This window comes from Podarcis filfolensis (assembly GCF_964270895.1).
Source record: "Podarcis filfolensis genome assembly, chromosome: 8".
NCBI classification, from domain to species: Eukaryota; Metazoa; Chordata; class Lepidosauria; order Squamata; family Lacertidae; genus Podarcis; species Podarcis filfolensis.
Genome location: NC_139611.1, coordinates 32947300 through 32973013, shown reverse-complemented (window position 1 = coordinate 32973013; position 25714 = coordinate 32947300). Strand labels below are relative to the sequence as shown.

The window sequence follows — 25714 nt, the reverse complement described above, 5'->3', positions numbered from 1 at the left end:
CCTTAGGGCAGGGATGGGCAGCATGATGCCCTTCAGGTTTTTCTTTCTTACATTCATATCCTGCCTTATTTCCATCATGGGACCCAACAGGGTATACATGTGGTTCTCAGGCAGTCACCCATCCAGACACTGACAGCAAAGTGGTGGCTGCTGTGCCTTCAGACCCCATGATTAGGCATGATGGGAGTTGTAGTCCAACATACCTTCCACACTTGCTACCCTTGTCTAAGGAATAACAAATCTGTGTTAAGTGATACTGTGTGCTTTTGCTTAAGACCCTGTGTGTATTGCGTAAGGCCAAGGTCCCCAAATCCACCATACTTTGCCAGAACCCTAAAAAGTGTTAGTGGTAACCAAGTTCACTGGAAGTGTGCTGGCGAGCTATGGTGCAACCTATGCCTATCTCTCTAACTCACAAATAACACCAGCAACATAGCCCTTTGAAATGTATGCTGCAAGCATGGTGAATTTAGCAGAAGATCAAACAAATGACAATCTGCATGATTTCTCAGTAATGGGGCTTTATTCCTTACACCATGAAAGGCCTGTACCAGGCTTGAGGGGTCGGCTCGCAACATAAGGGTGCTGTGGTGGCCTTCCTGTGGGGGAAATGCTTCTCGGACCCTGGGAGTGCTGCTCCGATCAAGGCAGGTTACTTCCATTTCTCACAATGGCTTGCTGCTATCCTGCAGTGGCCATTTCAGTACAACTTCCCCAGAGCTGGTGACCGGAACATACCAGAGGGGGAAAGAACCCATATTTTCCCCCTTTCTGGTAGTTGGTCTGAAAATACAAGTGAGGAAAGGCCAGCTGTTTTATTTCCTATTTGGCTCATAACCCAACACAAACTGCTACACAAGAACTGTATCCATCCTACCAATGAGATTGTTATCTTTCATTTCCAACTGTGCTGTGCTTACAGAACTCTGTACGCTCCTCTTCTTGTTGGGGCTTCCAGGTCAGGAGCACCCCAGACCCTGAGATTTCAGCGCCCAACCCTGAGACTTTGGGATGTCCCTTGTGGGTGTCATGGGGAGTGTTACCTCGTGATCCTTCCCCTGCACTCCCACCACTGAGCCCTGGAGACAGGTTAATTGGGAGACTGGAGGTAGGAAGACTCATGAGAGAGTCAATGCAATAATTTGCAATCAGCTCCTGCCAGGATGATGCTTGCAAGGCACAAGTCCTCCCTCTGCTGCCTTGAGGGGACCTGGCAAGCCTAGAGACTTCATGTCAGCCCTGGAGGTCTGGCAACCCTATTCATGCACCCCTGAGCAGCCAGTGAGATGGGGTATGGAAATGGGCATCTTGTCATTGCTACTAGGAAGGAATTTAGAGGCCTGCCTTCCTCCACCCTCGCCTCAACTTTTGTTGATGGCAACAATACTGGTTTTGACATTCCAGAACTTCATCCGCTCTAGATCCTCTGAATGAAAATGGTCAAAATACTCGAGCAAACAAAACAGGAAATATCTTATGAAAGAGTTTCAACCAAGATTGCTGCAAAAACATAACAAGAAGAGGAAGAAGATGGTGGCAGTTGGAAAGCACAATTCTGGGAGGTGCTGTGAGTTCATCTCAAAGATACGCAAGGGAAAGGGAAGAGCTTTAAGGGCCAAGCAAGTAGTGCAGTGAATTCAGGCAGGTCAGCTCAAGGAGAACTCAGACCCAGTGTGGTGTAGTGGTTAAGAGCGGTAGTCTCATAATCTGGGGAACCGGGTTCGCGTCTCCGCTCCTCCACATGCAGCTGCTGGGTGACCTTGGGCCAGTCACACTTCTTTGAAGTCTCTCAGCCCCACTCACCTCACAGAGTGTTTGTTGTGGGGGAGGAAGGAAAGGAGAATGTTAGCCGCTTTGAGACTCCTGAAGGGGAGTGAAAGGCGGGATATCAAATCCAAACTCTTCTTCTTCTTCTTCTTCTTCTTCTTCTCCTTCTCCTCCTCCTCCTCCTCCTCCTCCTCCTCCTCCTCCTCCTCCTCCTCCTCCTCCTCCTTTTATGAGTTTCCTCTTTCTTCATACATGCATTTCACATTCCTGCACTGTTGTGCTTTGGTAATGAACCTCATCTATTGAAAGCTTGGCCCGGCATCTTGCAACCACAAAGGGGCTGCATTATTTTGTGAAACTTGAACAAGATGATTTACAGAGCAGCTTAAGTCCAGGTCTTTGGTTAAGCTAATTGACTCAGCTGGCTTTGTTCCAAGCACTCTGTCTTGATTAGTTAGCAGCTCAAGCTGCTGGAAACTAGGCCTGCAAAAATAATACTGTAGCCTGGTAATGATGTCACTTGAGTCCAGCTATGTTTATGTGGCATCTTCCTCATTGGACTCCGAGATATGAAGAATATTGGCATGGTGTTCCAAGTGATACTGCTTGTATGCTGCTTATATTGCATCATGAGTGCTCTGTCAGTAGTGGACCATCAATCTGAAGCAACAATTTCCACTGATTCCCTTATCCCAGAGTCATTTTAGCATGTAATTCAGTTATAGGACGAAGTGATGAAAGAAAGACATCTGTACAACCCCAAACAAACGTAACTAAAAGCTTTGCTTAGTGAAGCCTCAGTCCATTAGCAGAGCAAAGCAGTGTGTCCCCCAACAAGGATATACTGCAGAACAGGGAAGGCAGAGCAGCCAGAGGTGGCTATTTAAAATGCAAGTACCAAAGGGGACTGGATGGAAGGGCCATACTCAGTGGTAGGTGCATGCAGAAGGTCTCAGGTTCAATGCATGACAGGGTTAGGAAGGACTCACACCTCAAACCCTGGAAAACTGCTGCTGCTGATACTTCTTTGGCGATCACTCATAGCTGAATAAGATTGTCTTCCATGAAACAATCTTAACAGTGAGTCCATAAGTGAGTGGAGGCCAAATTATGGATCCACACGTCCTTCCACAGTAAGGACATGGGTTTCCAGGCAGGAGTTGATCACGGTGAGTGTTTGCCAAGTGTGCCTTCCTCTTAGCACATTTCTCCCTTTCGTCCTGAGTTTGAGCGTCTTCAAAGTGTTGACAAGGCTGAGCTAGAGTGATCAATTATCTGATGGTGTAAGGCTGTTTTCTGTGTTCCTAAGAAAAGCTCGGGACACGGGTGGCACTGTGGTCTAAGCCACAGAGCCTAGGGCTTGCCGATCAGAAGGTCGGCAGTTTGAATCCCCGCGACGGGGTGAGCTCCCATTGTTCAGTCCCAGCTCCTGCCCATGTAGCAGTTCGAAAGCACATCAAAGTGCACATAGATAAATAGGTACCGCTCCAGCGGGAAGGTGAATGGCGTTTCCGTGCGCTGCTCTGGTTTGCCAGAAGCGGCTTAGTCATGCTGGCCACATGACCTGGAAGCTGTATGCCGGCTCCCTCGGCCAATAAAGCGAGATGAGTGCCGCAACCCCAGAGTCGGCCATGACTGGACCTAATGGTCAGGGGTCCCTTTACCTTTACCTAAGGGAAGCTCAGCTTTAAATGCTTATAGCTCAGCGCTTTGTTCCAGCTGGGAAATACTGAGCCACTGCTGCCTTTACCTTTCCCCTCCACTTCTCTTCCTGTTTGTAAGGCTGGTCTCTCTGTCTCTCCCTCACCTCTTTTTATGTAAACTTATTCTGTCTATAAAGAAAGATAAAAAAGCAGCAAGCAAGCAAATAACAGTCCTTTCCTTGCACAATGCCAACCTATGACCTAATTCTTCCCATATAATCCATTCCATAGCATCTGGGTTCTGGATTCCACACTCTTTTGCTCTCTTTAGGGAAACTGAAGGTGTGAAGCAAGGCTGGAGAGGGTAGACGCCCTGAAGACAGCTCCAAGGGCCAGTTTGACAGACCTGACCCTCTCCATGCCTGTGTGAAATGAAGTGTTTTATCAAGATAGATGCTGTGGACTTGCAGAGTGCCTCAGCCAGTCAGGAAACAAGGCGTGCTTTGGAAATCCTACCGCAGAAGAGTTTGGAAAAACAGGTGTAACCTTCCACCAGTAGGTGGAGATAAACCCTCGACAATGCTGCTTTCTTTTTAGTTTAAACTAAGCATTAGCCAGATCGTCAGGCCTGGTTACAGATATTTCAGAAGGTGGTAGCCTGGGCAGCCTGCCTGTTGCCACTTTGGTGCCCTGGTGATGGCACAGGCAAACATTAAGAAAAGGCTATCAATGGCTAATAGCCACAATGGCTATGTTCTACTTCCACTGCTGGAGGTTACATGCTTCTGAATGCCAATTGCTGGGAAATACAAATAGGGAGAGTGCTTTTGTACTCGGATCCTGCTTGTGGGTTCCACACAGGCACCCGACTGGCTGCTATGAAAACAGGATGCTTGAATGGATGAGCCACTGGCCTGATCTAACAGGCTCTTCTTAGGTTCTCACACAAGCATTAAGAGGAGGTTGGAAGCTGCAGCAATGCAGCCTCTGGGAGTCAAGCAGCAGCAGGTGCTTGGGAGGGCAAACCAGGCATCAGCCCTGGTGGGCCCTGCTGGGGTGCATAAAGGTAAAGGGACCCTTGACCATTAGGTCCAGTCGCGGACGACTCTGGGGTTGCGGCGCTCATCTCGCTTTACTGGCCAAGGGCGTACAGCTTCTGGGTCACGTGGCCAGCATGACTAAGCCACTTCTGGCGAACGGAAACACTGTTTACCTTCCCGCCAGAGCGGTACCTATTTATCTAATTGCACTTCGTGCTATTGAACTGCTAGGTTGGCAGGAGCAGGGACCGAACAACGGGAGCTCACCCCGTTGTGGGGATTCAAACTGCTGACCTTCTGATCGGCAAGCCCTAGGCTCTGTGGTTTAACCCACAGTGGGGTGCATAGCCCCCAACAAATGCCTCTGTGTGCTGGGTGCTTGGCCTCCTGTTTGTATTAAAATCGTCCTTAAAACATTGAGTGAACCTGAAATGCAGCTGCACAATCCTAACTCACTTAAATGTCAATTTATCAGTTATCAGTGATGACACCTGAAAAGTTCTGGGGGAACACACATGATGAGGCAAAGTCTATTTCTAGGTGGGCATGTTAAGATCTGTGAAACAAAAATAACAGTATATTTTAATGACAGAAGTCCAACAGTGAGGGGCGAGCTCATTGTTTGGCACGTACTTGCCTTCCCTGGTGCCACCTATGCAAGTTATTGATAAACAAAACCCTCTATATTTTGTTTTATTTTAAATTGCTCCCCCATTTTCAAACACTACTGGATGCAGGGAATGGAGTTGGTGAAAATAAAGAAGAGATGTGATAGAGGGGACCGATTGTTTTTAAGGAAAGGTCTGGTACTTTGATGTTTTTATTGTAATGATGGATGGATAGATAAATAGATAGATGATAGATAGATGAGAGAGAGAGAGAGAGAGAGAGAGAGAGAGAGGGAGAGAGAGAGATATATATCATACTAATGATTAATTGTGTTGTTGTTTTTTACTGTTTGGTGGTTTTCACCCTTAAGGAGGATGGAAAGCAGAGCTGGTGAGAGGTGTGGCCTAGGAGGAGTCCTGAGGGGGGCAGACAGTGAGGTCTGGAGGGCCCCATTTAGCTCCAAAATCAGAAGTTCTCCACCCATCTTAAGTGCTAAAGCCACAATGTTACAGACTGTGCCCAATACGCCCCAACCACTTTACATTCTCTATCCCCGCCACTTTTTTTTGGATAAGCGTGTGTTTTCCTAATTTTTCTATTTAGCCTGTGAAATTGGAAGAGGGAAAGCATCCAGCCGCAATCATCTGGCACGTGTAAACTAACAGAGGGCACTTGAAAGCCTTGTTTACTCCAAAAAGACCAAAGAGAAACGCCAGCGGTGGCTGTCAAAACGCCCAACCAACATTCCACTCCTGCATCAGAGAGAACATTTGGCTCGTTCCCTGAACTTGTTATGCAATCTACGGGATGGGGCCCTGGGCTGCTGCTTTGGGAATATCTCCCTTACATAACATGGCATGGTGCCTTTCCTATGCAAGCTCACCAGGATCTTTCCTGGGACAAAACCACCCCCTGCTTCTAGGTGTTACACACACACACACACACACACACACACACACAATGCCCCCCCCTGCTTATCCCAAGAATGATACTCGAAAGAGGGTAAGCTAAGGTTACCAGATTTTTTTCAATGAATCCGGGGACACTTTTCAACTTCAATGGATTTTGTATGGGGACTGATTTGTAAATCCGGGGACTGTCCCCGGGAAACGGGGACGTCTGGTAACCTTAGGGTAAGCAAATAAATACTCTTTTGCCTTTGGAACTGTGGTTATTGGAACATGCTGCTCTTGTTTTCATTTAAGTTGTTTAATTAAAGCCCTTTTGCTGAGTTCAGCGGCAGTGAGAGGGCTGGCCCTACCATTAGGCAGAGTTAGGCAGTCACCTCAGGCTGCACATGCAGAGGGGTGGGGAGTGGGCAGAGGTGAAATGTCCAGCGTGGCCTGGCCTGTGCTCCTTAAGCTAGGCTGAGGCACTTGTAGGTGCAGTACTCTCAGCTCAATTACTGTCAAAGGCTTTTCTTTCCAGAATTCACTACACAGCTCAAACATAAATCAGGTTACAAGGTACGCAAGTCAGAGCACTATGGCATGTGGCTAGGCGTAATCTAACATATTGTCCCCAACACTTGACACACACCCTGAGCTCATCTTTTGAAGAGTAGGGTGGGTGCAGTCATTTACATGGTTGGTGTCCGGAGCCTCTGGCAAGCAAGCAAACAATCCCTCCTGTGAGTAGGTTGGGTCTGCTTAAGTCGGTGCAGCCAGCATTGTATACCTGGAAGTGGAGGTGCGTTGATCAGCTCACTGGCCTATCCATCCTCGGGTGCCTCCCTGGCGGTGCAAAATGCTCTGATGATGGGAAGCAGAGGTGCAGCTGCACCACCCGATTCCTCCTCCACTCTCAGAATGTCCAACATGACCAAGGCAAGATTTTTCCCTGCCAGATCCCTCGGCCCCTCCTTAGCATCCGGATCACTGCCCCCAAACCGCATCAACCCTCCCCAGGATTGACTTCCTCATCCCATTTCTCCTCCCCGTCAGAGGTCCAAAGGTTCCCTACCCCAATCTAGGGAGTGGGGAGTGAAGCAAGAGTCTGAGATCCTGAGGTTCAGCTACAAGGCAATTTCAACAAGATTCCAAGTTGCTTGCCCAAGCAGATTATCTGCTTATCAGTGGTTAAGCTGCATGTTTTCTTTATTTATAATATTGCTAAAAAGAAAATCAAATAAGCTTCAGAAATAGCCCTAGCCGAGGCCAGATAGCCAGCTCTGCTATTGCATTACTGAGAAGCTAATGTATTATGAACTGATGCCAAGATATTCCTGCGTAGCACAGAAGAAAGTAAATGGAAATTTCTATTTCTGGGATATGCTTTGCCGCATGCCATGCAATCATGGGAAATGTCAAGATCACAAAGAGTGCATAGATAACCCAGTTAATTAGGAATGGTTTTTTTTGTCCCGTCCCCCCAAATGGTTAGGATCTGAATATTGCCTTTATAGGATGGGTTAAAAAACAACAAGAAAAGAGATCAACAAACAGAGCCTCCCCCCCCCCCCAAGTATTTTGTAAAGGAACTTGCAGAATGCTGGATAGAGAGAATGTGATTTTGCATTGGCAGTCAATCAATTTTTTTTTATCTCCCCGCCAATTTATTTTGCAACCACATTAAGTTCCCAGGCTAACAGAGGACACTGGCAGAGAGGCCTTAAAAGTGACTGCATGAATTGATAGGTTAGCTGCAGAGATAGCAACAAACAATTAGCAAGTGCCTTGACGGTTCTGTGAGTCACCTGTACGGAACTCGCTGACCACCAATGTCCACAGACCAGAGTTTGAGAATCTCTGCTATTGCCGGAAGCTAAGTGTTTGGAACATCTGTCCCTCCAGATGTTGCTGAACTACAACTCCCATCATCCCCAGCCATTGGCCGTGTTGTTGGGGCTGATGGTGGGAGTTGTAGTTCAGCAACATCTGGAATGCTAAAGGTTCACCACACCTGCAATAGGCCATAGAACTCAGCAAAGCTTACATAGGGTGGGGAATGCTCTCCATGGGGTGGGGGGCTTGCCTGGCACCTTCATTATACAGTGGTACCTCGGGTTACATACGCTTCAGGTTACATGCGCTTAAGGTTACAGACTCCGCTAACCCAGAAATAATTCCTCGGCTTAAGAACTTTGCTTCAGGATGAGAACAGAAATCGTGCAGCGGCAGCAGGAGGCCCCATTAACTAAAGCGGTACCTCAGATTTAGAACAGTGTCAGGTTAAGAATGGACCTCCAGAACGAATTAAGTTCTTAACCCAAGGTACCACTGTATATATTTAGGCACCAGGTGGAAAGGTTTCTCTGTAACCAGGCTTTTGGTTGATTAACATTCTATGGCCTTAAAAATGTGTTTGTGGGAGGGGGGTTTGGGGGGGGTTGTTTTTGTTTTATTGTGTAGTTTGTGTTCTCATTTTATATTTTTATGTTGTGAACTGCCCTGTGATCATCAGATGAAGGGTGGTATACTACTACTGATGGTGATAATGATGATGATGATGATGAAGAAGAAATTGCTTTCAGGCAACACTGTTGGTGACTCTAGGAGACCTAAGAAAAGCAAGCACAGTCTTATCCAGACACTGTCCAAGACTTGATTTGTCCTGGACAGTATCTGGATACGACTGAGATTGCTTTTCTTAGGTCTGTTAGACTTAGGTCTGCTACACTAATAAGTGCACAAAATCCTGATTTGATTGCAGCAATAACAACCGTTAATTGGGGCATCATTAAAAGCCAATTTAATATTTCCTCTATTAAGGGGAACCTAATTACTTTTCTCTATAATGACTGTAATTGGTTAATACAATGGCAAATATGATTGTTTTTATTTACATTTCAGTTTTAATAAAGGAATGCTTAAATTAATCTCCCACTTTCTGCTTGAAATTGAAAAGCATTTATGTCATAGGTATTTTGGAGAAATTTCTGAATGTGTGAGGATATAGTTATAGCATGCTTCATGTTAGCTTGGTTTGTGGTGTTTGGGGTTTTTTTTTGTCTAGTGGGGGGGTGTTTTTGGCACCTTTTGGCACAGTGATTCTCAAAGCTGGGAACAAGAATTAAAAGTGCCAAAACAAAGAAAGATCAAGGAAAACCATATATGGAAAAGTTTAATATTCTTATTTATCCTAGGTGGAATCTACACACATAAAAAAATGCTGTGAGAATGGTGTTTTTAAAAAGTTTTGAAAAATACATTGAATTGTCCATAGCTCACTGCTGCCATCTGGTGTCACATTTGTATGTTGCACTTTGCAACACACTTAAAACTTTTTATTTGCAGCTGTATAGCTGAGCCCCTAGTGTTGCTTAAAATGTGGTGGTTTAAAAAATTAATATATAAATCAGGCCTGCACTGGCTTTTAAAGATAACACCCAGGTTGCAAATTAGCAACACTGAAGCAGTCACCCTCATATTCCTGTATTCCTGTCTTATGAAATTACAGCAAATGATCCAATGAACTTTAGATTTATTGCCTTCTTCCTCCCATCACTGATGTGTGACTTAATGCTGACACACACTTTCTTAAACAAAAGCAAAAATGAAACAAAAAGTGAAGCTCAGTTCCCAATAACATCTCACTCTCATAGTGCCAACTGTATCTTGCATTTTTAAGATGCAAAGTCATGCTGAATCCCAAACTGACTGCTGTGGTTATTGCAAAAGTGGCAACCAAATGGAACACCTGCCTAAACTGGATGTACCAGTTTGAAGCTAATTACAGAGGGAAAAGATCAAGGTTTTTACCCAGGAGGAGAACCAACCACAGCAGCATTGGGCAGCAAAGGATTACAGTGTCTCTATCCCAGGAATGGGGAACCTTGGGCCCTCCAGATGTTGTTGAACTACATTTCCCATCATGCAGCTATACTCGTTTGTGAGAAAGGCTTTGGGGGTAAACCCTGAGGGAAAATCTGTACCCTCTCCCTTGTGGTACATCTTTGGGAGAAGGAAAGGATAAGGAGTAAACCCTACATACGTATTTCTCGCCCTATAAGACGCACCAGACCATAAGACGCACCTAGTTTTTGGAGGAGGAAAACAAGAAAAAAAATATTCTGAATCTCAGAAGCCAGAACAGCAAGAAGGATTGCTGCGCAGCAAAAGCAGCGATCCCTCTTCCTATCCTGGCTTCTGGGATAGCTGCGGAGCCTGCATTCGCTCCATAAGACACACACACATTTCCCCTTACTTTTTAGGAGGGAAAAAGTGAGTCCTATAGAGCAAAAAATCTGGAGTAGAGTCCCTAAGGCCTCATCAGTGAGGCCAAGGTGGGGCCTTGACAACTGGGAAGCCTAGGACCTCCATATACACTGCCCAGGCTTGTGCTCTGCAGAGATTCACCCCAGGAGGCACGCTCAATTGTCTCTTGAGATAAACGGATGCCAACAATAACAACAAGAAGAAATGAAATAGATCTAGATTGTGTGTGGACTATGTACGAAAAGCAAGGACTCAGGCTCCATCGATTCTAGAATAAAATGTGTGCAAGCAGCCCAAGGCTGACCCTGCCCAGCAACAGTCCTGGCTTGACTTAAGAGTCATACCTTGGAAGTCAAACAGCTTAATTTCCGAACGTTTTGGCTCCTGAACATCGCAAACCTGGAAGTGACTGTTTCACTTTGCAAATATTCTTTGAAAGCCGAACGTCTGACAGGGCTTCTGCAGCTTACGACTGGCTGCAGGAGCTTCCTGCAGCCAATCAGAAGCCGCGCTTTGGTTTCGAATGTTTTGGAAGTCGAACGGACTTCCGAAAGGGATTCCGTTCAACTTCCAAGGTACGACTGTACTCATGAGCACTTAAAGAAAGATGTGATCTTGCTCCTTATAAACAGAACTGTATATAGCCTCCAGCCAAACTGCTTAGAACTTTCCCCTCTCCAACTTGGCTGCCACTATATTCTCAGCTTTGCTTCGGAGAATAGGATAGGAACAAGAAGACCATAAGGTCATAAGAAGACTCCGCTGGATCAGGTCAATGACCCATCTAGACCAGCATTCTATGGCCAACCTGATGCTGGTGGGAAACTTGCAAGCAGGACTTGAGCACAAGAGCACTCTCCCCTCCTATGGTTTCTAGCAACTAGTATTCAGAAGTATTACTGCCTCCAAGCCTTGAGCCAGAGCATAGTCATCATGGCTAGTAGCCATCGCTATTCTTCTCCATGAGCCTCTAGACAATCTCTGCAACAGTGACATTCCACCTAACCATGGCAGGAACCACATGAGTTGGGCTCATCTCTGCCGCACACTCAATATAATTGTTAATTCAACCCTGTTTCTTCATGAGAGGTGGGGGCGGGGGCATGGAAACATTTGAGAAAAGAACAAGCAGTACAATTTTAATCACTTACATAAACAGGATAAGGGTTGCTTTCCTAAATGTTATCCTGCATAACCTTTCAGTAATAACCCAGGCAAACATTACTTTTAAATGACTGTAATTAATTAAATTAGAACAACACATCCTTCTTTTACTAAAATAAATAAACTAAAGCTGATGTTTGGCTAAAGACTTGGGTGCCACCCTAATGATTTTTCTTTTCTTTCTTTTTTTGGATTCGTTTATTAATTTACTAGCTCAATAACTATTGGCTGCCCCTGGGAGATGTTTGTTAATATTTTATGTCATGTAAACATCTGGATCCAATTTAGCCAAGGAACATTTGTGAGTCAAAGCTGGCATCTTGCCAAGACAATCTTGTAGGTGCCTGACTATGAGATTGCTCCATTTGCATTATTCTTTGGAGATAAAATTACTATCAGTTAGCTTTGCTGAGATTTATTTAAGACACGCCCCTGTCTCCACTTGTCTAAGCACTAAGCATCATAGGGAAAATGAAGAAATGAAACCCTTTTAGGATTCTGCTATGGGAAAATCAAGGCATTAGTCAGGTTATATATGGAATAATAATGATTTGTTTGCTGAGGGAGTGGGCTGGCTTTGTTGATAGAGCAAACGAGGGTGTCAGAGAGAAAGTCAGGCTATACCTCACTGCCTAACACTCTATTTTTTAAATTCAGAGAAGGCCCTTTGTTTTGTTTCAGTGGGAATGTCCCCTTCCACATACAGGCCACATTCACACCATGCATTTAAAGTTGTATGGTATCACTTTAAGCAGCTGTGGCTTCTGCCAAAGAATTCTGGGAGTCATAGTCTATTATAGGTGCTGTGCTAGGAATTGCTTGGAGACACCTATCCCTCTTGCAGAACCGCAATTCTCAGAGTTCCTTGGGAATAGAGATTGGTTGTTAAACCACCCTTTGAACTAAAACACTAATGAATTTTCATGACTTTTTTTTTTAAAGCAAACTGATGTGGAAATGCAGGAAAAATGAACTTAAGAATGAGGAAATGAGAAACTAAAAGAAACTGAAATTGAGAGATTTTACACATCCCTCCGTAGCTCAGTGGGAACTAGCTGGAACCATAGGGCTTGACCACACTTCCATTTGTCCTGCCACTTTCCGCTGGGGAAACCCACTGTTTATCGCTAAATCGGAACAAATGTCAATCAGTTTTTCTGCAGATTTACCCCCCCCCCCCATTTCTGTGGTAAACAGTGGGTTTTCCTGGGGAGAATGGCGGGACAAATGAGAAACTGCTCAAACTCACGCCTAGAAAGCACGGGACAAGCAGAAGTGTGGACAAGCTCTTAGTCTTACCCATGTACCAAGCACTAGCTGCTCTATGCAGATGTTGACCTTTTATTGATTCATAAATACAGTTACTGAAGTTCTTGTGACTCCTGCTGTTTCCAGGTATTAATGCAGACCCACTGTAAATTATCCTCACATAGTGAGTACTCTTCTGAAACTCATGGGATACTACCAAGTTGTCTATAAGAAATGGTTACAATATTTGGGGCTTTTAGGTTTAGAAAAAGGTGAGTAAGTGGGGACATGATAGATGCACAGTGTGGAGAAAGTTGACAGAGAGAAGTTTCTCTTTCATAATACTAGAATCTGAGGCCATCCAATGAATCTGAAGGTTGGAAGATTTAGGACAGACAAAATATAGTACTTCTTCACATAGGACATAGTTAAACTATGGAATCTGCTTCCCCAAGATGCAGTGATGGCCACCAACCTGGATGGTTTTAGAAGAGGATTAGCAAGTTCATGGGTAGGGCTGTCAATGTTCTACTTCCAGTATGACCCAATGAAGAGAATGGGGAATGCTTATAACTCAGTGGTAGAGTATCTGCTTTGCAAGCAGAAGGTCCAAAATTCAATCCCCAGAAACATATCCAAGTAAGGCTAGGGGTGTCCCCTATCTGAATTCATAGAGGGCCACTACCAGTCAGGGCAGATGATCCTGAGCTAGATGGACTAATGTTTCTATGATATTGGGAAGGAACTCTGGGTAATTAGCAGGCTCAGAGCAGGACAAGGAAGAATGAAGGATCACAAAAAGCAAGTAAATTTAGGCTACAGATTATATCTGAGGCCCAGCCAAAGGACTCGAAGCCAAAGCTGTTGAGCTGCTTTCCAACAGCCTCCTTCATCTTCCTTTCATGGAGACTGCCAAGAGTCTGGGCTCAATGAGTCTGGGGCAGGCCAATTAGTCCCAATTGTGCTTATCTGAAAGTCAGTAGAGTGTAGCTATTTCCTTTATTCTAGGATGGGATTCCAAGCATGAGTAAAAGGGTTATACAAGCCAGCAAACTAATCTGCCAAACTCTCTTTATCCAACACCCACTTCATACATTTCAAGGATGGTAGCTGCTCCCCTAGTATCTATGAGTAAACGGGGTCTGCACCAGGTTTGCATTTGATGTCCAGGCTTTCAGACTCCACCCCCCCCCCCTGCTTTAGGAGTAAAGGAAGCTGTGTTCTAATGAGTAAAACCACTGGTCCACCTACTAGAAGCAGCTTTCCAGGGCTTCAGACAGGATTCCTTACCAGCCTTACCTAGAGATGACAAAGATTAAACCTGGGATCCTCTGCATGCAAGGCAGATGGCCCTTCCTTCAAAATTATTCTCATCCTTGCGGTTCTGAATAAAGAATGTAATTAAATATCGACACAGGAAACTGCACTGAGTCAGACCATTTGCCCACCCAGCTCAGCATTGTCCATACTGACTGGTAGTGGCTCTCCGGGCAAAGGACGTTCCCAGCCCTACCCAGAAATTGTGGAGATTGAATCTGGGACCTTATACATGCAATGTCTGTGCTCTACCATTGAGTTATGACTCATCAGGCTTAGGAGAAAAGACTGCTCCCAACCTCCTTCCCTAGGCAGTGGGACCCAGCAGGGCATGGGAAGCGGCAGCAGCTCTGTCATGGATTCTTCACCTGCTTACCATGTACGGTAACTTCTGTCAATCAATTTCTCTGTTAATCCATTTGTCAAGTAATATTTTTGTTATCAGATGTGGCCAAGCTCAAAATAGGAGATGATGCCAGACAGCTGACAACATAGGACTGACTTTTTCCTTTATTTCATTTTCCTTCCTTCCTTTAAAATATGTACACTAGAGGTTGTTAGCCTAGGTCCAAATATGGAACTCCAGGTCCCTTCATCTGACCCTCAGGCAATGCCCACTTCCCAGGCCACACCCTTTCTCTCCAAGCTGCACCCCCTCATTGGCCTAGATGATGTGCTTTTCCTCCGTTTAGATCAGGGGTAGGCAACCCAAGGCCCATGAGCTGGATGGGGCCCAATCGCCACCTCAGTCCGGCCCACGGAATGAGCGTATTTTTACATGAGTAGAATGTGTCCTTTTATTTAAAATGCATTTCTGGGTTATTTGTGGGGCATAGGAGTTTGTTCATTCCCCCCCCCCCCACCACAAAAAAATATAGTCCAGCCCACCACATGGTCTGAGGGACAGTGGACCGGCCCATGGCTGAAAAAGGTTGCTGACCCCTGGTTTAGATGGATGAATGGCCTGCCTCAGTATAAGGCAGCTTCCCTAGGCACAGCCATGCCTCATTAGTAGAGCAAATGCTTTGTAGAGAGAAAATCCAAGGTTCAATCCCAAATGACATCTCCAGGTATGAATTGGAAAGACTCTGTAGGAAGCCCAGGAGAATTATTGCCAGTGTCTCAATATAGTAGCAGACTTTGGTAATATGGCGCCCTGAGCGAGGACAAAATTTGGCACCCTTCACCCAAATACTTCTCATTTTCACAATAATTCCTTTTTAAAAAAATATTATTCTTTTGTGCCTCCTTGGCTCAGTGTCCTCTGTGCCTACACCACCCTAAATCCAGTATTGCTCGACAATACTGAGCTAAATGGACCAACCGCCTGATTCACTTAAAGGCAGCTTCCTATCTTCCAAAGTCATCGCTGACAATTACTTCTCATCTGCCTTCAAGTACAGAGTCATTTTGTCCACATTATTCTCTGCACTCCCAAAGTGCTGCATTAACGTGCTTGCTATCAGCCACAGACACCAGACGGGCTCTTTTTCTATTAAAAGACTGCTCATAAATGTGAGATATAGCATCATTTAAAATCCATGCAACATCTTCCTACCTGGCAGTTTAAATTTAGAATTTTATGCTGTCAATAAAAAACAAACAGAAAAACCACATGCAATTGTTTATCATCTGCCTTGCTTCAGGCATTTGTAAGTCAATCTCAGATGTAGCAGGTGCTTGTCTCTTAAATTTGGGAGTATAAAGATATAGTGGATTTTTGCCACTCTCTCTCTCCACCCTCCACTGCAATCAGCTATCTTGGTAGTTTGGGTAACTTTTTCACTGTAGCAAATAATAGCAAAGTTTTGTGCAGCAACTGTCTTAGTTCTAACACTTAATCTACAGTGTGTAGTCTCTCTTTCTTGGAACACTAGAGATGGCAAAATAAGCATACTTTCCTACACTAGAATTTTGCAGGAAGATCATTTGTATTAATTCGCCCCTACAAAAAACCCTCAAAATTGCTTCTAAAATGTACTGTTGCATTACAACTTTTACTCTACAGTAGTGGTCTCTAATTTGGCACCACAGTGCCTTTCTTTGTGGCTGCCAAGGCCCCCTGCTCCTCTCACATTTTAAGAATTGTGTCTTGGTTTGGTTGGGGAGGGTTGCCTATTGTTTTTGGGGTAGAGTGGCTGTTTGTGCCTGTATTTTGTTTTGGCACATATGTCTTACCTTGTGTAATTTTGGTTCCCCTCCTTTTCGGGGGTGGGGTTTTTTGAGCATCTTCTTGGAAACGGGTATTTTGTGGTGTCCATGATAGTTTCTTAAGATTTCCAGATGTGCCTCTAGTCCCCAAAAGGTGGGTGTCAGGGAACTGCCATCAGTGCCGGAGGGAGAGAGCAAAAGCCAGAGGGATTCCGGAGAGCGTCCAGGGATCAGGAGAAGCAGCCCATCTTCTGGGAAAGGGAATCAGCGTAGCACCAGTGGAGAAGGGGGGCAGATGGGGGAAGCGGCGAGGCGGTCCCATGACTCCTTGCCGGGGACCAGCGGGGAGAGTAAGGGTCCTCCGCTGCCTACGCCCTCCTTGCGCAGAAGGCTTTCGCGCAGAGAGAGTAGGAGGAGACTAGGCGTCAAAGAGCTTCTTTGCTGGAAGAAGTTTAAGAAACGCCCACTGACGGATTCTGCCAGCGATTGAGTCAGCCACGGGTGAGTGGCTGTCTGGACAGAAAAGGTTCACTTTGGCAACCCAGCCAGGTGTTTGCACCCAGCCGGGGAGATAGGCACCTGCTTACGCACAAGCAACCCCTAGAACCATTACAGTGGGGGACTGATTTTTACACACACACACACACACACACACACACACACAGTCTTGTTGCTGAGCAATGTGCAGGGCTCAGTGGAGTGCGAGGCCAGCCAACCAGAAGAGACTCTGAGGTGAACTTGCCTGGAGGCAGAATCCACATCCAAAGTCAGGTCCAGTCCTAGTGTCGGGCAAATAGTAATGCATGTGGCAGTAGACACTCACACATATACACTCATACACACACACACACACACACACACTCATATACGCTCACATATACAGTGGTACCGCGGGTTACATACGCTTCAGGTTACATACGCTTCAGGTTACACACTCCACTAAGCCAGAAATAGTGCTTCAGGTTAAGAACTTTGCTTCAGGATGAGAACAGAAATTGGGCTCCGGTGGCGTGGCAGCAGCAGGAGGCCCCATTAGCTAAAGTGGTGCTTCAGGTTAAGGACAGTTTCAGGTTAAGTACGGACCTCCAGAAAGAATTAAGTACTTAACCCGAGGTACCACTGCATTGACAATGTATGGCCTCCAGGCATTGTTGGACTACAACTCATAGAACCATATAATTGTAGAGTCTGAAGTATGGGGGTGATAGGAGTTGTAGTCCAAGACATCTGGAGGGAATGTGTTTGGAGAATTTATTATTATTATTTATTAAATTTGTATACTGCCCTTAATCTAAAGATCAAAGGGCAGTTCACAAAATAAAAATATAAATTAGGAATACAAAACACATTTAAAAAATAGCAAACCAATAAAACCCTTCCTACAAACACATTTAAAAGGCCATAGGTAAGGTTACCAGATTTTTTTTCAATGAATCCAGGGACACTTTTCAACTGCAATGGATTTTGTATGGGGACTGATTTGTAAATCCGGGGACTGTCCCCGGGAAACGGGGATGTCTGGTAACCTTACCATAGGGAACCAAGTCAGAAGGGCAGCATATAAATAAATTATTGTTATTGTTAGCAGCCGAAAGCCTGGTTATAAAGTAACATTTGCACTGGGCACCTTAACATAGCTGTCAACATTTTGCTTTTTAAAAGGGAAATTCCCTTATTCCGAATAGGATTCCTCTCAAGAAAAGGGAAAAGTTGACAGCTATGCACCTTAAGATACGTAATGAAGGCTCCAAGTGAGCACTTCTGGGCCCTGGTGAGCAAGTTATTTTATTCAGTAGTTTACTACATGTGTCCCCCTGCCTGCCCCTGCTGCCAACCAGTACAAACTCCTTCTCATACCTCTTGCAATGGGAATTAATCGGCAGAAATTCTCTGTATCAATGGTTAATAGGTTAAGGCCGTGGCCTGATGACATTTTCATTTCCCAGATCCATTTATTCCTCGCCCCTACTAATTCATCAAAAGTGCTCTCTGCTTCCTTTTCCCTTCCCTTCCCTACTTCTTTTACCCCTGTGGAGCATCTCATTAACACGAGGGCTAGAAGTAAAGAAAAGGCAAATCATGCAGTATCAGCAAGACTTAATTTACAGCCACTTCAGCATTGGGCTTTATTCCCTTTGTTGTCCTACAGCTATTCCAGAGAATTTGGGATCCTGCATATAAAATTGAAGACATTCAATTCTAGTTAAGAATCTTTCTTTCTTTCTTTCTTTCTTGTTGGGAGATTCAAAGTTGTGTACTAATTAAATTTGTCTACTAGGTTCAAGGAACTCAAGGCAGAAATGTGGAGATTTCGACATCCATCATCTCCAGGCTTTACTCTTCTGAGGGGTTTCCAAACTGAGCTTCTGTAATAATCAGAAAGGTGATAAAAGGAATGGTGGGTGGACATCAGCTATTTGCAGACTCAAGCTGAAGGATCTGCTTGTCAAAATGACAGCTGAGGAATTACATTTGAGCAGACAGGCATTAAAACGGATTGACTTCCTATCTTGGAAGTGCAAAACCTCCCAATGACTCACAGAGGAAACTAGGGACATACTGGTAAAATCCTTGATCTCACTGGAAGCGTTACTGCCCTGGCTGCCTCATGATATATTGCCGAAGGCTCTACTCTCTGTTACTAGCCTGCACTGATAGGTCAGAGATATACTAGAAAAACATAATCAGGTCCAGCGTCAGGTAGGGATGTTGGAGAATTCAGACAAAAATGGAAACAGGAATGAAAAGGTTGCTGATGTTCACTTATTCAGCCCATGCCCAGAACAGAAATGAATCCAGTGAATACGATTGGTATTTGCTGCTGTTGTTGCTTTCAGTCCACAAATGTTAGTAATTGATTCCACACACCCATTTGCATTGCATTTCCTTAGCACTGAAAATAATAGGGTGGAATATCATAAGTTACATTTTGCCAGTGTGGAGAGTGAATCAAATAACAGAGTTTTTGGCGAAAGATGAACTGCAACAGAAAAGAAACTGTTCTGTATGTGGCAACTACGGGGTAGAATGGGAAACGATGCCTTCTTGCATCCCTAGCACCAGGGGCTGGCATAACTGGGAACATACTAAGGCTAAACCACTGGAGCCTCACAGTCTTGCCTTCTGCTGGGCAATGGTGCAGATCATGTCCAGAAGGAATGGAGAACTCAGTGAGCAGTGATGACAGTCGTGACTTGTGAGCAATAGGGGCCCCATTGAGCGTTTTCTAGAGTAGTCTCATGTCCTACTTTATAGAGGACAATCTACTGTTCGAAGAAGCATAGGAGGGCAGTTCTCTATTTGAAGATGTCCTTGATTTGAAGGGCTGCCCAGTTTATGTCCAGTTTAAAGATAAAATGACCCCTAAGAAGGGAGATCAGGAGTCTCATTGTCAACCAGGAACAGTGAGTAGCTGGACAGCAGACTGAGCAGGCACGTGTGCTGCCTGGTCAAAGTCTTCCTCGCTGTTGTGAGACAGGCTATATTTGTATTTGAGCTGCAGTCATTATTTCTAAATTTGCACATAGACCTTAGCATATGCTGATTTTATGCAAATGCATGTCCTCTTTTCTCTATGGTACGTTCCCTATGGGTGGGTAGGGGGAAGCTAATGCATAAATGGTTACCCTAAGTCCCTGTACACCTTTGAGCCAGCACTGCATCCAACTGTCCTACAGTCTGCTATTAAGAGTACAAAATGAGTGTCACTGGCATAGGAAAAAGCAGGCTATCTGAGATGTAGCTGAGGCTTTTGGTTCACAGACACAGCAAGGCGCATTCGTACAGGAGCAACAGTGCCTCGGGCTGCACGGCATAAATTGAAAGCATGTTCTCTCTTCATGATGCAATCGGTGGTGTCCAGATCTGGCTGGCAGGAAAAGTGCATGCCCCACCCCTTGCTTGAGGATGTGCTGTGTAATGCTTCTGTTTATCCCCTCCAGGCCAGCTCGAGCAGGATTTATTCCATACATTATTGAAATGGATGTTTATTTTACTCTGTGCAGATGTCCGGACAATGCGCCAGCTTTAGCTCGTTTATAGAGAAAATTCACTTTTCAGCAGTATCCACCAAAAGCACTGACAGAGCTTACAAAAGGATTTCAGTTGACTGCTTCACTGCACACTGTGGTCATGTCATTTCCTCATGTGTATACACGCAGACATACAGATCAAAATACTTTGGAAGGAGGGTATCTTTATGAGCTGATGAGTGATAAATTTTCTTCCAGGCAGAGCTCTGAATGTATCATCTTCCATAATACTTTTTTTGTTTTTGTTTTTCAAGAAGAAGGTGGTGGTGGGGCAGGAGGCTTGAGATTTATTTCAAACAGAAGAGCTTAAGGGATTTTTGTATTTAATTTTGTGTTTACTTTGGGGCATATATTTAACCTTGCACAGATGAAATCTAGAGCACTTTGGCTCAAAATCAAGAGAGCATATTTCCTATTTTCTAAGGAGGACACTGGTCACAGAACCAACTCTCTGAGGACAAAGTAATAGAACACCACAGCCTATCATGAATGCAGGGGTTTTAATAAATAGAATTAAGGAGACACTGCTGGCAAAGCTCAATATTACCATACCAAATTGGATAGCTAACATAATCCCGCTGTATTAACTTTCTTTGAATGATCCTGCCGCAGAGGAGACAACCCTTTCCAAATGCATCTCATGAGACTCAGAATAATATGATTATGGTGACTTCACCAATGAAAAAGAAGCTTGTAGGCTCCAAGGTTTGTTACGTAACAGTAGAATAGGAGGAGGGAATCTCAAGCCCAGGGCTAGAATGCAGTGTTCAAGCCTTTGTTATCTGGCCCTCATGACTCACCATAGGCCCAGGAATGGAATGTAGTTCTCCAAGTTTATGAGGCCCTTGAGACTTTTCCCAGGACACACACCCCCTTGAGTACTTTGCCTGGCTGGAATATGTCTTTGAACTGTGATAATGCTTCTTGTTTGCCTGGATGAAGAAATGTGTGTGTATATAGGGACAAGTGAGTGCATGCACGCATGGAAAGCTGATTTTTGCATGGTTGAAGCATAGCTTACTGTACAAGATCATATATTTTGCTCAGTTCACTTTTGCCTCTGGCACCGCCCACCACTAGCGTGCGACCCTTGGGAGGTTGCCAACAAGGAAATGCAACCCTCATATTGAAAAAGGTTCCCTAGCCTAAAAGCAGAAGTGACACTGTAAGGTGGCAGGCTTCTAAAACGAGATTATCTTCCTTGAATGAACTATTGTCACTGTAGGCATTCATGTCAATGAACATTACGCTTCTTTGGCACTCAGATGTGCAACATGACACAGCCTGCATTCAGACAGCACCTTATTCCATTTTTCTGGTGTTTCCTTATCTGATAATTTACATGTTTTATGTGATCTTTCATGTGACTTAAACACTACTTCTAGAAATCCACAGGAATATGGTGGAGGTTTAGCCTTCATTTCTGTGCTAATTGCTTCCAGAACAAAATCTGTTTGCAACCCCATTAACCCGCAAAATCGTGGGAGGTTTGTAAGATGCAAGATCCCTGAGGTTTTCATGGATCACACACTGGGACGAAATTTGGGGTTGTATTCCGGCATACAGTTCTTTCCTGTCATTTTCATGGAGGAACCGTAGGGAAAACAGAAGTGCACATCTGCATACACAGCGGCAACATGCCCAATGACGCTGGCTGCTGTGTCACACCATAGTCAAGGGTGTGAATGAAATTTAGGGGGACATGGTGATACATCAATAAAAAAGCCACAGTTCCATAATGAAGCAGGTAGTGAAGTGTAAAAGGAACATTAGAAAATGGCACAGCACTAGCATTATAACTAGGAAAACTAATGCAATAATCCTGTCTGGATGCAGCCATTAATGTCTTTTTTACAGTCCCCTCACTGCTCTGTAAAATCAGCCACATTAGGGTAATACACACACCTGACTCCTTCCCCTCTCTCCTTCCTGCTCCTCTTATCCTTTGACTCCTAAGTGTACTCAGGCAGCTTTAGTGTGGGACTTTGTCAAAAGGTTCTTAGAAGTCCAATGCATAATGGACCATCACTATTACATTCTCAAAGTAACTCTAAAAGGTTAATGAGAAATGAGTAGACTTTGCACAAGATTTTTTCTTCAGCAAGACTTGCTCTGCATCTGCACTATACATGTAAATCAGTAGCATAATACTTTAAACTGTCATGGCTTCCCCAAAGAATCCTGGGAACTGTAGTTTGTTATGGGTGTTAAGGTTGCTAGGAGGTCTGTATTCCTCTCAGAGAACAACAATTCCCAGAGTTCCTTGGGAATACGGATTGACTCTTAAATGACTCTGAGAACTATAGTTCTGTGATGGGAACCAGGGTATCCTAATAATATTCATAAACTATATTTTCAGTTAGAACCCATTTCCATTTCCATTTTAAGTGGACTGCCTTGATTGCCACCCCACCCCATCTCAAAAACACTTCCAGGGTCCTGGGAATGTGGTCTTTCAGAATATGCAGCTCAGGGAAAAGAAATGATTGGGAATCCCAGACACAGTGATTCAACAGCATTGTAAAGATGCTTAGCATGAATGGCAGGGAGCATTAAGAGTATTAATGGTTGTGCAGTCCAAGGTAAGGTATTACTTTCCATAGTGCAGGCTGCATTTCATCAAATATTGGGAGCACTGCTGTCTAGTTTCCCAACAATTCTCAACCTCAGAAAGAGTGAGGAACCTCCAGTCATGTCTGCCAAATCTCAGTCACAGTTGGAAAGAGGCTCATTCATTTGGCCTCTGTTTCTTGCCAATTTCTGAAGTGTTGTACTCTCATGATAAAAGGTTTTGCAATTGGTCTCAAGCAGGGGCATTTAAAACATTGCCTAATTTTGTAAATATTTCCCCTCGTTTTACACTTGTTGCCCAAAGCCATATTACACTGGGGTGACTAGTGAGCTATAGCGGAAGGAGAAGACAACATCATCGCAGGAGGTTTTGGAGGAGTCATAGAGGTTAGTCCAATTATGAATATGCAAATCAGATAGGCTAAATGAACAGGCTATTTGTATTATAGCCAACAGGAGAGCAGGGTTTTGTGCATAAAACCTAGATTTCTAACACAATAGTTCGGATAAACTGGTGGGATGAAAGAATGATGGGTTGGATTGGAAGAAGAAAGAGGGTGGAAAAAGAAGGGAAGGAAGGACAAGAGTTGTGATTATTGTCAGTTATAAAGGTTAAGGTACCCCTGCCCGTACGGGCCAGTTGTGTCCGACTCTAGGGTTGTGCGCCCATCTCGCTTAAGAGGCCGGGGGCCAGCGCTGTCCGAAGACACTTCCGGGTCACGTGGCCAGAGTGACAAGCTGCATCTGGCAAGCCAGCGCATCACACGGAAACGCCGTTTACCTTCCCGCTAGTAAGCGGTCCCTATTTATCTACTTGCACCCGGGGGTGCTTTCGAACTGCTAGGTTGGCAGGCGCTGGGACCGAGCAACGGGAGCGCACCCCGCCACGGGGATTCCAACTGCCGACCTGACGATCAGCAAGTCCTAGGCGCTGAGGTTTTACCCACAGCGCCACCCGCGTCCCCTCATTGTCAGTTATAGCTATTGTTTATTGCCAATCATTTATATCTCACTTTGCCGTCTAAAAGGGGGAGTCCCCAAACTGGTTCGCAGACCTTCAATGGTCTGTTAGCGGGACTTCCTTCTGAGTTGATGCATGCAGGATCGCACTGCCAGCCTGCCAATATTTTGTTAAGTGGCGGCAGAGAAGCAAAATGAAGCCTTGGGGCTATTGCTCACCTCCAGAAATGCTGTCAATAGGTAAGAGCATATTTAAGTACATGGGAAATCAACATAATAAATGAATTATATAGCTTAGATTGTAGAATTTAATGACAATAAATTCATTATCATGAATACTGATTTAGCAGATAAGCAAACAGTTCCTTATCTAATGAATTGGCACCCAAGGTAATTGGCACCCAAGGTAATTAATGACTGTATCTACTCTACTGCACCTAATGTACTGGAATGCAAAAGTAATTGTCCTCCAATCTCAGGAAATTATAAATCATCAGAGTTGATTTACATTATTTAGTATTACTAAACTTAAGAGCAGAATTTATCAAACATTTCCATAATTCAAAACAAATGTCATTTATTACAACAATTAATAGATAATCTAATACTTAAAACAGATAGTTCACTTGAAGTTTCCATTACAGTACTTTCATTCTGGTTAAATGATAATTTAAATCAGGAATGGGGAATTTTTTAGGCTAAGAAGCACACTGGGAAGGCATATTCCATTGGGCAAGGCCAGACCACCACACACGAACACATGCCCTTAAAACACAGTTATTACAGCAATGGGGTTTGACTATAATTCCAGCCCGTATGACCAACAGTCATGGATTATGGGAGTTGGAGTAGTCCCTCAGTGATTATGAGAGTGGAGGGTTCTCTATCCCTGGCATATAATGTGGGTGGGTTCTTTGTTATTGCCTGATTGGTGGGTCGGTGAGAGAGAGAGAAAGAAAGAAAGAAAGAAGGAAAGAAAGAAAGAAAGAAAGAAAGAGAAATAAGGTGGTGTGGAATTCTAACTCAAGAAGATAATAGGAAGCACCCAACACATTATGCCAAATCGTGGTTGGTTGTGGTCTGTTGTTCAGTGTTAGGCACCCAGACCAAGAGGTGAGCCAAACAAAAATATGATAAATGTATATGATGTGTTCTGGAGCCTAATATAGTAACAGTGTGTGTGGATGTATTCACTGGTGCAACCACCTCTTTTTCCACTGCCCATGTCAACCATTTTGTGCTGTATCTTGTACCAAGATACAAGTACCAGCACATTTTATTTTTAATCAAAAAAGTACTGTATGTACACACACACACACACAAACACACAATTATGGATCATATCCAATGTTAATCCTACTCAGGACTACTCAGAGTAGGTTCACTGAATTTAATGGACTTAATGTTACCCATGTTTATTGATTTCAATAGGTCTACTCTGAGTCAAGCAAAAATGGAATATAACCCAACATAATAATCATTTCAGTCCTCTTTCAAAAAGCCTTTTAAAATATTTCTCAGTTAGTATGCGTTCTTTTAAACTGTTTCTAGATTTGCTGCTGTTGTCCCTAAAATTGTTTTTCTATGCAGATGCGGTTTCTGTATACATAACTTCTACATACGTCATTACTGTACATTGCAAATCGCTTCCAGAGGCCCCATGGGAAGCAAATAATAATAAATAAATAAATAAAGAATTTTGAAAGTTTATTAAAATTAGCTTGGAAGTTAATTTCGTAAACATTTCTGCCTTAAATGGTTAAACTTTACTATTATTTCCTGTTATTTAAATATCACAGGACATTATCATTATTATTATTATTAAAGGAGATCCCAAGTTAACAACAATATATTTCAAGATTAGGTGAGAGGAACAAATCTTGTCTCACCTCAGTCAAGGATGAGGTACATCCAAAAGCTGAGGAGGCGGCGCCACAAATCCATCTATTTCTCTCCTCCCTCCACCTAACGCCGCTCATTCTCCCGTCAGGCGAGGTCTCGTGCGCGTGCGCAAGGAGAGCGAGCCAGCCCTCTCTTTCAGAGCTGCAGCTGCTGCC

The 25714-nt window shown here is 44.2% G+C and overlaps 1 long non-coding RNA gene across 1 annotated transcript; it reads right to left on the bottom strand.

Annotated features, from left to right (window-relative positions):
• Positions 1–501: 501 nt before the first annotated feature.
• Positions 502–25711, bottom strand: LOC310768279. The gene is made up of 3 exons (XR_014551255.1): positions 25547–25711; positions 3518–3599; positions 502–783 (listed from the first exon to the last, which is right to left on the bottom strand). It is a non-coding gene; the product is annotated as an uncharacterized lncRNA (long non-coding RNA).
• Between the last annotated feature and the right edge of the window lie 3 nt (positions 25712–25714).